The sequence below is a fragment of the Miscanthus floridulus genome, chromosome 10 (genome assembly GCF_019320115.1).
Source record: "Miscanthus floridulus cultivar M001 chromosome 10, ASM1932011v1, whole genome shotgun sequence".
In the NCBI taxonomy this organism is placed as follows: Eukaryota; Viridiplantae; Streptophyta; class Magnoliopsida; order Poales; family Poaceae; genus Miscanthus; species Miscanthus floridulus.
Genome location: NC_089589.1, coordinates 134966280 through 134978906, shown reverse-complemented (window position 1 = coordinate 134978906; position 12627 = coordinate 134966280).

Here is a 12627-nt window from a genome sequence, read left to right as displayed (position 1 = left end):
ATTAACCTGGTTAATGCATGTATGACAATCTCTATGTGGATGTTGATAGCACATGCTGTGTTAGCCAACTCGCCCAGGTGTTTCAAGATTTGCCCCAAGGGCACCACAGTTATCAAAACAAACTTTGAAACGACTAACCAGGTGGCTGAGTGCATTTACATCTGATAACTGTCAAACTTCTGGACATAGACTAGTCCATGCTGCGTTGCATTCTGGTGGTCTTATGATTGTGTAGTGTGCAGCAAGCCCCATGATTTTCTGGACTGTATATGGGGCCTAAAACTATAGACATCTTCCCCATTTCCAAACAACAAATGACAAATGTATCTGGGGCCTAAAACTCTAGACAACTTCCCCAAATGCAAACAAATGACAGATATGATGCTAGCAATAAAATGGGGTTAAATTGACAACTCAGGCTGCATATGATAGTGGTTTTTTTTAAGATAAAGTCATGAAAGTTTCTTGATTGAACATCAAGATGTCAAATGCTGGACAAGCCAAATAAGTCCAAGATCCGAAATACTGGACAAGCCAAATAAGTCCAAGATCCGGCAGTCAGCAATGAGCACTAGTCAATGTCAATCTCAAAGAAATTAAAATACTAATTAGATAACGATGGGGGAATCCGACCCGCCGCTTGCTCAATCATATCTCTTGACCTTCCCTTTCCTTGTTGCTGTCTGCCAACCGAGTTCCGAATCCGATGATGAGGACTGCTGCTGTGTAGGAGCAGGAGGAGGAGGTTGAGGTCTGGGCGCTGCAGGCTGTGAAAACCGTGAACGTGCGGCTGCTTGGGACTGCTGCCATGGAGGAGGTCTCTCAGCGCCTAGGTAGGATACCTGACTTGTAACTTGGCGTTGAAGGCTGTGAAAACCCTGAACTTGCGGATGCATGGGACTGCTGCCATGGAGGTCTCACAGAGCCTAGGTTGGATCCCGGCCTTGAACTTGTCGTTGATGGCTGTGAAAACCCTGAACTTGCGGCTGCTTGGGACTGCTGATATGGAGGTCTCCCAGCGCCGTAGGATCCCTGTCTTAGAACTTATGGCCCGTTTGGTAGAGCTCCGGCTCCAGTCAAAACAGTTTCAGTTATGACTTTATCTGTGGAGTAGATTCATTCAGAGAGTTGAATTAGTTTTTTTATCGTTTGGCAAAACAGCTTCACCTGGTGATGAGAAACTACGAAATGTCTTTAATACCCTTACTTTCTTTTTTTCTTTTTTCTTTCTATTTTTCCTTTGTAAACAATCTCCACCCCACTTATTTTTTTTTATCTCCACAGCACAACCCCCAACCTTATCTTCTATCCTCGACTCCTTCACGCGTCGAGTGCCCGTGCCGCCCTTCGCAAGTCACCGTCAGGTCCGCCTCTCCCTTCCATGTGCCGACATCAGGTCTGCCTCTCCGCTCCACGCGCCGTCGTCCACCGGCCCTCCCCGCACCAGCGACTACCTCCGTCTCGTGCCGACGACTATCCCCATCCGTCCAGCGGCGGCATCTGCCTGTCTCCTCCACATGCCGGCATGCGCCCAGCTCCGCCAATCCCCGCGCCGGCGGTCATCCCTGTACCGGGGCAATCTAGACCATGGCCGTGTGGTGGGGCCACGCGAACGAGCGAGAGCCGAGCGAAACTAGATATTTCGGCTCTATCTGAGCAAAAGAGCTCCGGTCGCCGGTTTTTGCGGCAGTTTGGTAAAAGAGCGTTTGGTTGAGAGATCCGAAAAACAGCTCCTGAAGCTGCCCCGGAAGCTCTACCAAACGCCCCCTTAGAGTTGAAGGCTGTGAAAAGTCTGAACTTGCGGGTGCGGCTGCTTGGGGCTGCTGCCATATGCAGGAGGAGCTCTCGCAGCGCCTACGTTGGATCCCTGGCTTGAGTTTGGCGTTCAAGGCTGTGAAGACCCTGGACTTTCAAGCTGTTTCCCCTTCCCCGCCGTTGAAGATTCTCCTCCACCCTTGTGACCTATATATGGCCAAGAGAATACATATACATCATCCAGTGCAAAAGCTGATATAGATAAGCATATTAACAAGTAGCAATAATGAAAAGGACATGGCATAACCAAGGCTACATCTCCAATTCCAAATGAAGATTACCAAGCCACGGACCTGACCACAGCCAGTTAACTCACACGGGTTTCTAATAATTTGACATAAAAGTAGCACCTAAGGAGATCTATAGCATGTTCGTTTCGTCGTAAACAATTGTGGATTATTTACTGCTGGCTGGTTTGGTGGAAGAGAAAATTATTGTTCCAGCTTATAATCCACGATCGTATACGAGCGAGCGAACAGGCTGCAAGTTTAATCTTGACATGACACGGGTGGAGTTCCCTATATAGTGGCGTTAGCAGGTACATCATCTAGCCCATACTGAACTATGGATGCACAATATATACCCTTTTAGTTCGTTCAATCTCATCAGGATGCCTTCTGTCCACTTAGACAGGTAAGCAGCTAACACTTGAAAAGACTCCACGACTATTAAACAGACTTGATGTTTTGACTCAAATTCGTTGTTCATCAGAGGCCAATGCATCCATACTCTGGTGGCATTCAAATTAAAACCATTCATCATTAAGAAAACATGTTACTGCATGGAAGGTGCCAGCAAAGTTCATTTACAAAAATTTGATAAAAAAAAGTTCATTTACAAAGTGATATATGAAGAAAAAACAATAAGCAGGAACCCTCGGTAATGTGATCTGAGTTTTGTCAAATACTCCTTCCATGTTGTTTCATAAGGCATACACACATATAAAGATTCAAACTTAAATCTTTAGCCAATAATTTACCTAATAATTTTTAATTATTATAATACAAACTTGATATGTTTAGATTTGTAATTGAATATACCGTCCAATTATCATAAATTCATAACCCTGAATAATATAATATAATATAATATAATACAATACAATATAATATAATACAATACAATACAATACAATACAATACAATACAATACAATACAATACAATACAATATAATATAATATAATATAATATAATATAATGGTCAAAGCACAATTTAGGAGAACACACTACTACAGAATGGACTTGTTGTCCCGGGCGGTAACGGCCTTTAGTCCCGGTTACCGCGCCGAGACAACGATCCTAGGACTAAAGGTGAAACCTTCAGTCCTAGGTCATCGAACCGGGACTAAAGAGGGACCTTTAGTCCCGGTTGGTGTTACCAACTATGACTAAAGGCCCTCCAGCCGAGCAAACCTGGCCGCACCCTTTAGTCCCGGTCGGTAACCCCAACCGGGACTAAAGGTTCCTTTTCTTTTTCTTTTTTTTTGTTTAATTTGTTTTCAGTTCAGTTACACATATTTGTTTAATATATAATATGTTTTTATGTACGTATTCTACGCTGCTAATATAAATACAGGCACGTATATAATTACATCTAATTCTCATCTCGAGCATTATTATATTCGAATAAAGTATGAAACTATATATATTATAGATATATATATGTATATATACAACACTTTTATAATCTTGTTCTCGAAAATAACGATATCAATAAACATTTAATTTACATCATTAGTTCCTTAGGATCAAAGTAGAACTCGCCGTTGGGATTTAGCACTTTTTCTAGAAGATATCCTGCTATTGACTCTTGAACTGCTTTCAGATGGTCTTTTTGCATGACCCTTCGTTTCAACCATTCAGTCTTGCATTTGAAATAAAAGAAAAAGTATTAATATATATATATATATATATATTCATTTAAAAATAAAAAAATTGATATATACGTACTCTGAGGACATCTTCAGAAGTTCTTCTTATGTATGCAGTGATAAATTCACAAACGTTGTATCCACACAAGTTATTACCTGGTTCCTGCCGCAAACACCACTGTACGAGAAGAAGATTATTCTCATCATCTCACACGTAAATTGAAGTATGATATAGTAATTAAACATGTGGAAAAGTATATATAGTACAACTTACTGGTATTTCAACTACATTAAGTGGTGCCTTGCAATCCTTGCGGTGTTGCCGAATAAACTCTTTCCAAACCCTGTGCGACCAATAATATGTACGATCATTAATAAATTATGGCAAAGTCTATTCAATAATAGTTGTACGCGAGAGATCGAAATTACTCCTAGATAATGTCTATCATATCTTGGTATAGTGCCCGCTCTTTTCTCAATGAGTCCAAGATTACTAACTGACTTGAGTTTAACTCAATGACAATGAGTATCCAGTGAAACCTGCATTGGTTTATACACACACGTACATGCATATAAGTTGTATTGATATTACATAAAATGTGTAGACTACATTATTATTAACACTTACTCAAAGTTGTACGGGAAAAGTATTGTTGTCTTGTCGTGCTGCTTCACGAAGAACTTCATGATATTATTAACACTTACTCAAACTTCATGACAATAATATCGGTTTTGAATACGATATAAGGATCAATGAAGCCAACACTGGTGTCTTGTATTCTCTGGAGCTCTGACATCTGGAATCTGTATATAAATATAAGTTACATGTGAGGATAATTATATACACGTACGCTTGGAAGTGAGTTTATTAAATAAAAGTAAGAATCACTTACAAACAAAAGGAGCTAATGATTGATTTGTCCAGAGCGTCCAAGTGGAATAGTTGATGCAATTCTTCGAAACTAATATGTAAGATGTCATCTCCACGGAAGTAATGATGGTCTCTAAATCTGACAAAGATCCACTGCTCACCCCTGCCACACGCCTACATGTACCACTTGTTAAGCAAGTACATTTGCGTACCCAATTCATTCAGAGCCGCAGGGTTGTACAGACTTTTGCCAAATTTATAAGTCTTCCAGGTATCAACTTCCAGGTTCTGGATTGGAGCTTTGCCCGTCACTTGATCCAAGGTTAAACCAGTTTGTTCAAAAAAAGCATTAAGGTCTTGAACCGACACTTCTCCAGAGTTGTCTGGTCGATAGACTTCTATGTTGGAACCATATTCATTAGCAACAACAAGATTTTGCATTGGTTGCTTCTGTTGTTCGAGCTGTGGGACATCCTTCCCTGATGCTCTTTTCCTTTTCTTATGTGCATCATGTGACTTCACGAGGGAGCGGTCATAGTCTGATAGTGGCGGAGGCTTACGAACTTCAAGCATCTTTTTCTTGTGAGCTTCGACCTTCTGCCTCAGCTGATCTCGTGGTATGTAAAAGTATGACTTCTCCTTAAGCTTCGCTTGTCTCTGCTTTTGGATATCTATAAAAAAATATTTCACTTTTTTGTCTTCTTTAGCTGCTATTTGCTCATCAGTCTTTTTAGGAGGTATTTCTTGAGAAATAACTCTTTTTTTTGGGGGTCTTCTTTGCCGCCGGGACCTTAGACGTCTTTGTAGTGCGTCACTGTGGAGGGGGTGGGGGCGGTGTTGGAGACCGGCGTAGAGGCGATGAGGCCGGTGTTGGAGTCCGACGTGGAGGCGTTGGAGATCATTGTGGAGGCGGTGGGGCCGGTGTAGGAGTTGGAGATCGTTGTGGAGGCGATGGGGCCGGTGTAGGAGTTGGAGATCGCCGTGGGGATGAAGTCGTCTCACCCCCCGCGACGCTGTGATGAGATGGGGAATGAATGATTGGGCTAGGCTGGGGGGAGACCCTGCTACAAAAACAAGTTGTGGGTCAATTATTTTTTAAGCCAATATAAAATTAATGGAAAAATAATATTTCATTCACTTTCATTCGTACCTAGGGTGAGGTAGGGGAAGCGGTGGTGCCCCAGGAATGATGATGAAGCGTTTACGCCATTGAATAAATGTCTTCTCTGCTTCTCCTAGTGTCTTCTCCCCATCACCGCCTTCAATGTCAAGAGGAACATTGCTGTAACCTTTGAGCACTCTATCGACCGAGACGCTAGCATATCCAGGTTGAATAACTGACCCATGGATTCTTGATGTCTTCGTTTAGTCTATTGGAGATACAACCCCGAGAGCCACCATGATTGATGCATTATTACCATCTGGAATGTGCAGCTCACATGTTGTTAGAGGCTCGGTAATGTCATCAACAGGGAAGGGCAACCCAGCGTCACCTTGAATAACTGGCAGCTAATGGTGACTCCCGGCGTTGATTGCGATTGCATTTGACTCATTGCTAGCTGCACTTGCCTCTTGATCTCCTCCTGCATTCTTGCCTCAAGAGATTTTTCTCGTTCACGTGATTCAAGCAATGCTTGTCGTGACTCATTAACAAATTGCTCCAATACATGGATTCGGTCTGCCTCCTCATCCTTCTTTCTCTGGTGGCTTCTGTAGGTATCCCTATCTGCTGGGAATGCTTGTAGCCACGGAACCGCCCCTTGTTGGGTCCCTGTCTCTTGACTCGGTACTCCATCACAATCTTCTGCTTACACTTGCCGCAGATAATGAGAGGGAGTTCTGGCCTCAGTCGTTTCGCAACCGAACGAGAGGCCGAGGATCTGGTACCAGTTGTCATCTACTTTCTATACTTATTTTTGCAAACTAGTGTAAATTTCACATTTTCTAAAATGATATATTTAAACAAAACTAAAATTATTTATTTATCTAACTAAACCATGAAATATGTACTATGTATAATAGTAAAATACCAAACTATCAATTGATTTTACTATTGTAAATCATCATGTGATTTTGAGCTAAAAATGACATAGAAATCACATAGCTCAAAAACATGTTTCAATAAATAACCATCCGTACTAGTTGACCTTGCTTACGTGATCATCTCGGCGAGCATTTCTCCACCGGACGGCACCGTACTTGGCCAAGGAAGAGCTCCGATTCTACGACGAAGGCAACACGGTCTTCCACGACCGTTGCCGCTCTCCCTCGTAGAATCAAAGCTCCTCCTTGACGTCCGTTACCGCTCGGCAGAGAACATGCTCGCCGAGATGAACACGGTCCGCAAGTTCAACTAGTACGGATTTTCTATAATTTTCTAACTATTTTCTAAGTTTTTCATTTCATGGAAAATTTAATTCTAAAAAATAAAAGGCATGATTTCTAAGTAGTTCATTTTATGGAAAAAATAATTCTAAGTGACCTGCTCGATATCGGCGAGCTCGCTGGCGTTTAGGTTGCCAAGGATAGTAACATTTGTAGATGACATTTGTAGGTCTGAAGTTATCAAATATCCATCAAATTATTGCTCAAAAACATGTTTCAATAAATAACCATCCGTACTAGTTGACCTTGCTTACGTGATCATCTCGGCGAGTATTTCTCCACCGGACGGCACCGTACTTGGCCAAGGAAGAGCTCCGATTCTACGAGAAAGGGAACACGGTCTTCCACGACCGTTGCCGCTCTCCCTCGTAGAATCAAAGCTCCTCCTTGACGTCCGTTACCGCTCGGTAGAGAACATGCTTGCCGAGCTGAACACGGTCCGCAAGTTCAACTAGTACGGATTTTCTACAATTTTCTAACTATTTTCTAAGTTTTTCATTTCATGGAAAAATTAATTCTAAGATCACGTAAGCCGCCGGGGACGAGGATGGCGCGTGCTCCAGCGAGGACGAGCGAGACATGATTTTGATGAACTAATTTAACTTTTGTTTATCCAAACATATATGCAAATCATCATGTGATTTTGAGCTAAAAATGACATATAAAATCATAATAAAGTCCAACATATAAAGTTACGCATGCATCTACATCGCAAAATGAGATAAGCTACTGATAAAACATAAGAGGATTAAGTTTGTTACCTCCAAAATCGAAGAGCAACACCAATGGAGGGGGAGAGAGCAAGAACAACAGCAAGCTGAAGAACAGAAACAGTGAGTTTGAATGAAATGGCTCGGGCTCGGGGAGGAAGAAATGAGCTGGATTATAGGCCGGGATAATTAGTCCTGGTTAGGGGGCCAAACCGGGACTAAAGATTAATCTTTATTCCCGGGGCATCACCCAAAACCAGGACTAAAAGCTTTAGTCCCGGCTGGTATTACCAACCGGGACAGTCCCGGTTGGTAATACCAGCTGGGACTAAAGATCCCTGCCCCGTGACCAACCGGGACTAAAGGGTCCTTTAGTCCCGAGAGCAAAAAATGCGAGGCTAATGACAAATTGGGACATCGTTCTAAAATCTGTTCTCTAGTAGTGACATGTCATATCAAGCCATGCCTTATAAAAGATTACGAAGGTAGTATACGACAACGTGTTCCATTTCCCTGTTTACAATCTTAATGAAAATAATAGTACTTGGGAAAACTGGATAAGTGACAACCGGAAATCAGGAAATGAGTTGAAATCCCGACGTATATTACCGTTGTCGTACTAAAACTTGCTAAAAGGGTCACACAAAGGTAGTCACTTATCCACAGTAAAGTTCCCATTCCAGCTCTTAGAATTAGCAAATGCCCGTGTAAAACATTTCAACCATGTTGATAGAAATAAACATCCTATTTTAGTCATCTCCAATGAAACCTTTCCGGTTGGTAAAGTAACCTCTATTAATAATTTCTCTTCGTTATCAGCGAGATAGTTACTTATGGTCGCCCTGAAATATGAATATAATAATAATCAATAAGAAACATAAAACAAATTAATTAAAGAATAAATATAAGCACGTGAACATAAGAACTATTGAACCCTTTCACTACCAATGCTCTTATTATGTCCCAAGAGATAAAAAGAATTGGTAAATCTTAGTCATTGATTATTTATGATTTCCTTTAAGCAAGAAAGCAATAATAAGGTACTTGTGCATGCATCATTGTTATAAGCTTAATTTAATGCTTTTGTTGTCATGCATGTTCGACATTCACTATATATATAACTTAATAATCAACAACATTAAGCAAAACATATATATATAGGTGAGGTGGCACAAGAAAATATTTCTGAACTTACGCTCCACCAAGAAGCCCGGTACAAACATGGATAGTGCTGTCTGCTTTTACCCCATAAGACAGTAGGGTACTATCAGGTTCAAGCCTTTTCCTGCCATAGATAAAATACTGCAATTCGAGCTTCGTGTTTGTCTTTTGTGCATATAAGCACATCATATGTTGTGAAGATTCGTCCAAATTAACTGTCAGCACCAACGGCTCACCAGAGACATGCCTCACAAAGATAGATACCAGCACACAATCACTTTTAGTGGCATCACCAACCTGTAAGACCAATCAATACAAGGGTTGATGTGGACAATTGTAACTCTGATGAATTTATTAATTTGAATTAAATCTGAGAATATGTGAGATTATTGTTTTGTAAAAAGTAGGGAAAACATGAAAGTACAAACATTAAATAGTCAAGGTACATGGTAGATTTAGTTAATGTATTACACCATTCATCAAATATAAGTGGGAATGGCTGCACAGTGGACAAGCATAACAATAAATTACATACCTTAGCAGCGTTAAGTAGAGGTGGCAAGGTTCTGCAGCCAAAGAGCAGAGCCTCTCTCCTTTCACTGCGATCATGAGTTGAAGCGCCTTTTGTTGATAAAGCCACATTGAGAATTGAGTTGTAGATTGATGTCTTCTCATCAACCATGAGAAGCAGCATCGGGAACGAAGCAACACATCCCTTCATGGCCTTTCCGCAATCCACCTCTCCAGAAACTGTTGCTTTATCTTCCAGGAGACTTGCTGCCTTGGCATTCTACACATGCAGAAGTGAATTTTTGTGTTGAAACTTGAAAGATGCATTGGATCTGACAGATGGGCTTTAAGATAATTGATGAGTGTGATGAACTCTTACATGTAGATAAGACAAAACATCCTCCAGTGAGATGTCCATTTGCCATTTCTTTGGAAACCTAATAAGATTTTTTAAAAAAGACAAAAAAGATTTCAGTCATTTCAGAAAAATATGCACGATTTTAACCGAATCAAGCATCATTAGCATTTAGGACACTGATAGTCTAACACACCTTGTGCTCACTGAGCAATCTGGAGCATGTTAGTTTTCAATTGAACACGAAAGCAAGGTATATACAGTTCATGTAATTATACATATACAGACATACCAGACATAGCTAGTGTTAAAATCACCCAATTCATCTTTCACAAGCCAGTGGCCACTTTCCTTGTTCGTCGCTTGATATTTCTGAAGTGAGCTACTGTCGCCTAGAAACAAAAATAGATTATTTTAAAAAAAGACAGCTTGCTATCTAAAACTAATTTCCTCCTGTTGAATCGTACTCCTTCTAAGTTGCAGATACAGTTACATTTGGACAGAGCAAATGAGCTAAAAAAAAGGAATTGCAATTGTTCAAGCTACGGTGGTGTACGTCCATAAATTAAGAAACAATCAAGTGTGTTTAGTGCAGCCAAATAACCTTTTTTTGGAAAGAAAAGGGCAGGAGTTCTGCTATTAAATTAAGAAAGGAAGCAAGGAGAGTTAGTCCAGTCCAGAGTACAAGGAGCACTACCGCTGCCTGTAGGCTGCCAACGACAGAGCACAGAATTTAAAAGAACATAGACGCATGGAGTCCCCTAGGAAATAAATCAGCACCAAAGGAGAGGGAACTCCCGGAGAGGAAAACAGGCTGCTTATTTACTTGCAGAAAAAATATCTCGCATGGTATTATTTGTGTAGAGTTGAAGTTAAAACACATCTTCTGGAATGCTTCCACGTGCATTGTTCCACTTGTGTCCCCTTGGAAAAATCTGTTATTGTTGTTTAACAGGAGCCACACAGTCCTGCAGAGCTACAGAAGACAATTAAGAAAAACTAGTGGCTCAAGCAAGAAGTACATTATAATTTTGCCTGTATAATAAATGGAGGAGAGTTCAAGCAAAAGCACCTTTGCTCCTGTGTGCCTGGGGTATGAATGAGGAAGCAGATGGGTGTTGTGGTCTCTATGGCATAAATTTCATTGACATAATCTTCCCTCGTCTCTGTTATATTCAAGTCTCCAAACTAACAAACAAAGATCATTTAGTACAAGCATGCATGTAGAATTGTAGATTCAATGGTGACCCAGAAAAATCCAGTTCACTATGCTTAGCGCAGGACGACTGAATTGTTTGATTGAACCAAATTCAGCATTTTTATTTTGTAGAAAGTAGAGAAGACATGGAAGTACAAACATTAAATAGTCAAGGTAAATGATCTACGGTGCATGTCGCGCGCGTGCGACGTAGATCTGGTCATGCCGAATAACCGAGGAACAATACCGCGAGAAGAAGAGCGGGCCAAATGCCGAAATGCGAGCTGAGCAGTAGAGGTAGAGCTCGGGAAAAAGGAAAAAACCCAAAAGTTTAAGCCAATGCCTTGCAAGCTGGATGCGAGACCGACTAGGCGACTAGGATAGAGAGCTGGCTAAGGCCCCCTGCAAATGTTATTACCCAATAACAAAACTACAAAAGTAGCTAGTCTACAGACTCTACAGCCATCATGTTTGTGTCGGGCAGACAGAAAACTTTGTTCCAGTAATCATGTTGGAGAAATGACAGAAATCCACAAACTCCCCTGGAACTGGAACAACTTGGCCGGATGAGAGTATCGGATCAGCACTACTACTATCACCTTGATTTAGAAACCATTTGTCCACAACCATGTGCTCGTGCGCACAAAACCGAAACTAGCAAACCCCAAAAGACAAGAGAATATTATAAGGTTCATAAACGCGACGGGGGTGAACGGAAACGTCGAGGAAACAGCAGCAAACCCCTCCTGAAACTAAAACCCCCAAAAGTTACGGAGCTCGAGCACACTTACCACGTCTGTTCCTCGTCGGAGCAAGACCACGGCACCGAGATGGGGAGGCGCATGACGAGTTACAACCCCTAGAACCGTAGCGCCGGTGCTTTCCGGACCTCGGGACGTAGCGGCGGGCGACGATGCTACTCCAGCACGTCAATGTCAGCGACTGCCGCCAATGCTTCTTGCGGCGGCATATCGCCCGTGAGGCCGCCCGAATCACAGGTCATCTTCCTCGCAAGCGCAGCTTCGTTCAATACTAAATGCGAACCAGAGGGAAAGGGAAAGTGGGAGGCGGGGAGAAGCAATGCGAATGTGCTGGGGAAGGGCAGCACAAAAGCGGGAGGCGGGGAGGAGCAATACTAAGAGGCTTTTTTTTTTTTTTTTTTTTGCAGGGCTTCCGTATGGGCTTTAGCTTATGCTTCTGTAGGAGCTGTGCTAAACGCCTGTTTTGGAAAAAGCTCCGCATAGAAAGTCGATCAAGAGCCGGAGCCATTTTTTTATCTGCGCAGGAGAAACCTAAAAAACGAGCTTAGCGCGGCTCCTTGCTATGGATTTATGTCATCTAGTGCGAAGAAGCCGTTTTGCCAAATATTTTCCAGAACGACTTTAGCTTCTCCAGAGGAGCTGCTCCTTCCCAGAAACCAAAATCAGAGCCATTTTTAAACAAGCCAGACCCCTGACCCTGCCGAACAGACTCTAAATGGACTGCTGCTGCTGCTCGGTGCCTCTCTTTTTCTGCCCTTTTGTCTCTACTACTACTATCTATGAGCAACTGTAGCAAGACCGTATTCAAGTTCCAACTCGAAGGGCTGGTGGGAAAAAAAACCACTCCACTTAATGCAACTCGGGCAAAGTCCCTGTCCAAGCCCCTACTTCAGTCGTCAAAATTAGGCGGTGTTTGGATCCAGTGACTAAAATTTAGGAAGTATGTCGGGAGGATGTTGCATGGGATATTCGGATACTAATAAAAAAAT